Raw genomic sequence first — 4781 nt, forward strand, 5'->3', positions numbered from 1 at the left:
CAGTGTTTTTTTTTTTTTTTTTTTCAAGTGAGAGGTGGAAAAAAGTTCCAAGTTGAGTTGTCTGGAACGTAGATTATTTAATTAAATTTAACTAAAAATGATTGATTCACTAACATTTTGTTAAAGGTGTAGTTGCTTTGAAAGTGTTGATAAACTTTCTGATCATATCACAAGATTTCTTTTAAACAAGCTGTGGCATTTTACAAATATAAGCTGATTTTATTTGGAATGTGTGTGCATGTGTCTGTATATAGACAGACAGATCAAAGAAAACATCAAAGAAGCATTCCAACATTCAAATCGCACCTTTTTTTTCATTACAGAAGCCTTTGAACTTTTGAACATTTTGGACATCTCGGGTGCTAAGTGAACGTTTACATTTAATGATTTTGCCATCACAGGCGCCCTCCAATGTTCAAATCGAACACTCGTGTACTTCAAGCTCTTGAACGTTAGAATTGAACATTATCAGATATAAATTAATACATGTTTTTTTTAACATGTTAATTAATAAATGAATACATGTTTTTTAAATTAATGAAGACCAAAGCTGCTGCACGCGCCTGTGATGCCCCAAAAGTGCAGCCTAGCTAGAAAGCTCAGTAGATTTTGAGACACAGCCAGAGTGAGTATAGTGACTGCAGCAGTATTTAATCTGCAGCTCTGTGATCAGATGACGTTGACGTGTGCACTTCAGGCCCTACTCTATTTCTTTGCATATAGACTTTTAAACCATATACTGATTATGCCTATCATTGCACACAAACGTGGCTAAAAAGAGCAGCTAACCAATCACATCTACATGCAGAGAGAAAATAAACGCACATTCACCTACATATGCAGAGCAAATGAATATTTAGTCAATCGAAATAATTTGCAAACGTGTATCGACTCACCAACAGCTCGTTCCGCTTTTTATATCTTATTTTCTCGTTCACTTCTCTTCTTCAGGTTGATGTGTAACGTTATGTGTGTGGAGGCTTTAAAAGCACTAGGCCAGTGTGTGTGTGATCTGGATCTGTATAAGCTACGTGGCTCTTTCACGCTTGAATATTACACCAGTTTACAGTCTCAACCCTTATGCACTCGCTTTTTTCTACGTCTGAAAACGTCCAGGGGCCGAGACAGGTCGCGATCGTCCAAAGCAAACAACTTTTCCCCGCGAGTGTTGTTAGTTTTCACGGCCACCTCCATCCATAGCGAGCGCAGGCTCTTCAAGCGTCGGGATAATCGCCATCATTTTCCGCTCAAGAATGTACACACATGTCACTGCGCATGCGTATCACAGCCGCGTCAACTTTCATTCCTTTCTACTTTTCTGTCTGTAGTTGTGCAGCATTTGCATACGTGTTGTTGACAGGGACAATAGTGCAATCGAAGCAAAAACTGTACGAAAGGCTGCATAGTGTTTAAAATCTATATCTATTTATATTAACTACAATATCCTGTTACAGGCCGAAATATTAAAATTATTTTATTAGAAAATGACTCGAAATTCAATTTTCAAACGTCCGACTACCTGGAAATGTCTTATGTGTGGGAGGTTTCGGTGTTCCTCATTGGTACCGACAGATGGCGCCACAAGTCGTGTAGTCCCTCCCACAGGGGGGCTCGCAAGGTTATGGTTTGTAAACGTAAAACAGGAGTGTGGGGGTGGGGGTATGGAGGACGAAACCTGCAAAAACAATAAATAAATAAATACACAAATAAATAAATAAATGTGTGCATAGATACACGTATTCTTGTTTAAATACATAAATAAATAATTATACATGTGATGAAAGTAGGCAAATAAATAATATAAATTGGTTGACAAATGGAAAATGTTTAAGGAAATGCTAAACTCATCCTATTTATTTTCCTTTGATCACTCATTTATTTCTGAATGTAGTTCCACATTTTTTTTCCCTCTGCACAACATGCTAATGAGAGGGTGTCAAGAGTAGGCGGATCGTGTGTGACGTGCTTGAGCGTTTGCCTGCGCATGCGAATTAACTTCATCAGTCAAGGGGACTGATTATTATCTTACACTTTTTCATAGGGTTAGTTTTGTAGTTATAATCATGAGAGAGCTAAATCATAAAAGATTTTAAGTGGCCAATGTAAAATATTAATGCTTACATAGCTCTTAATTGCAATACTGAACCGTTATTTGCTTAATAAACATACTTTTGTCGCCTGTATTTTCTGTTCTGATAACTAATGGGGAAAAAACTGTCTGTTCCTCGATTAAACCACTTCATACCAGTCATCTCACGATGACCATGGGATACTGATATTACAGTTGTCTCTAGCTGGAGACTCAATCGGGTTACAAAAAATGACGTCAGGACACTGGCCATTTCTTTGGGTCGTTTGTAAAGTCACAGATACTGTACGGACAATACAGCTCAGTTTTTTATGTATCTTGCTCTGTTAAACGGAAAAAGTGACTTTACGTAGGCCATACTGGATTAACACCATGCATTTCCTGTCAGCGGGAAAGCCGCGCCCCCAGCTATGACATGACCCCGACCAAGTCCATGGTTGACACCCTCTCATTAGCATGTTGTGCAGAGGAAAAATAAATGTGAAACTACATTCAGAAATAAATGAGTGATCAAAGGAAAATAAATAGGATGAGTTTAGCACTTCCTTAAACATTTTCCATTTGTCCACCAATTTATTTAATTTATTTGCCTACTTTATTCACGTTTAATTATTTCTATATGTATTTAAACAAGAATTTGTGTATTTATACAGACATTTATTTATTTATTTGCATATTTATTTATTTATTTGTGAATTTGTTTATTTATTTATTGTTTTTGCAGGTTTCGTCCTCCATAGTTTCGTCCTCCATACACGTGCACGCACACAAGCAAATCAGCAAAATAAACAAATGCATGATTAAAGTAAATGAAAGTAAAATAAATACAATTATAAATTACAAATACAATTTTAAAAATCGTTTAAAAAAAACAATAAAGACATTAGAACGTTCAAATCGTATTTTTGTCATTACAGCTTTGCTCTAATTTGGATTAATTTTTTAACAGTGTGTTTTTTTGTTTGTTTTTGTTTTTTGCCGTTACATCGCCCTCCAATGTTCGAATCTAACACGTTCTACTTATACCACACATGCCTTGAGCGTTCGAAATTAGACAAGAGGACAAACACACACAAATGGCAAACATAGCAAAATAAACAACTGAATGAATAAAATAAATGAAAGTAAAAATAATACAATTATAAATATGATAAAATAACAACAACAATAAAGTCTAATAAACAAATAGATAAAACTAAATGAAAACATTGACAAGAAGGGGAAAGCAAACTAAACCTCATCAATAGAATCATCCAAAAAAAATCTCTTATTGTTTCTACTGATTTGGAACATCTTTAAATATCTTTAATTATTGAATTGCATTAAATATCTTTAATTATTGAATTGCAATTTGCTGCAATTGTCACTGTTATGTTGCACATTCGTTTCCTGAGATTGATAGTGAGTGATTGTTTAAATTACAATGTGACGTTTTTATTATTATTATTATTATTATTATAAAAATAGTTAAAATATAGTAGCTACATTTACAGCTTTACCGGCAGAGGGCGCAATGTCGTCATGAAAACTCGTCACTAATTCTAACCCAATGCCCACACTTGCAGTGTTGCCAATTTGGGGATTTTGTCGCCAAATTTAGCTATAGAGCCAATCAAGTTATATTTTTTATACTGTCATCATTTGTAAAGTATATATATTTACTTTCCTTTACCTTTACCAAATTTACCTGTATTTACTTTGTTTTCATATTTGGCGACTTTTTGTGAAAAATTGAGACTTTTGAGGGTGGTTCTAGAGATTTTCTGAGGGAGGGGTTTGGCAACACTGCACACTTGTGGTCTTAAATGTACAAATGTACAAAATAAAGCTCTATAGAAACTTTACGTACATTTTTACAACACTTGTTGTACGTGTGTCCCATTGTATAATCAAAAGTTCTACACATACTTGCAGTCTTCCTGCCCACTTGAACACTTTGGCCAAATACAGGAAATAGTATGTAAGACAAGTGGTCAAGTGCAAGACTGCAAGTGTGGGTATTGAGACAGACCCTGAATATTTAACTGACACTGTTGACCTGAAACTGCTCTCCCGAAACTGCTGCGACGTATGGCTGCATTTGGTTGTTATTGCTCTGACATCTGCCTTACCGAAACACTTCAAAAATAGAGCAGTTTCTTTGCGAGTATATATATATATATATATTTTTTTTTTTCTACTACGGATGGGGTCTATAGACAGTGATGATAAAATGCACGACCGGCAGGTGGAGCTGCAGCCAATATTTTGGGAATCCAAGCTTTGCTAGGTGTCAAGATGGTACAAGGTGAAAGATATCTTAGAATTTTCTGGAAAAGTATCTTAGTGATATTGTGAAATATTATTACAATTTAAAATAGCTGTTTTCTATTTTAATATAGCTATTTTAATTTATTCCTGTGATGTTAAAACTGAATTTACATTGGCCATTACTCCAGGCTTCAGTGTCACATAATCTTCAGAAATCATTCTAATATGCTTATTTGCTGTTCAGTCATTATCAGTTATTATTGGTGCTCAGTAATTAATAGTGTTTTTATTATTATGTTGCTGCTTAATATTTTTATAGAAGCCATAATACATTTCATAAGTTCATAAGAACATTTATTTGAAATGGAAATATTTTGTATACATTATAAATGCCTTTGCTGTTTTTATATATATATATATATATATATATATATATAATTTT

The 4781-nt window shown here is 34.4% G+C and overlaps 1 protein-coding gene across 1 annotated transcript in view; it reads right to left on the minus strand.

Annotated features, from left to right (window-relative positions):
- LOC107740387 (fibronectin type-III domain-containing protein 3a-like) overlaps positions 1–1258 on the minus strand; it is a 93146-nt gene extending 91888 nt beyond the window's left edge. The window contains exon 1 of the mRNA XM_016552814.1: positions 897–1258. The gene's annotated coding sequence lies outside the window, so the exon portion shown is untranslated. The remainder of the gene's footprint in view (positions 1–896) is intronic.
- Positions 1259–4781: the final 3523 nt, after the last annotated feature.

The sequence above is a fragment of the Sinocyclocheilus rhinocerous genome, unplaced genomic scaffold (genome assembly GCF_001515625.1).
Source record: "Sinocyclocheilus rhinocerous isolate Xijiao unplaced genomic scaffold, SAMN03320098_v1.1 scaffold315, whole genome shotgun sequence".
NCBI lineage: Eukaryota > Metazoa > Chordata > Actinopteri > Cypriniformes > Cyprinidae > Sinocyclocheilus > Sinocyclocheilus rhinocerous.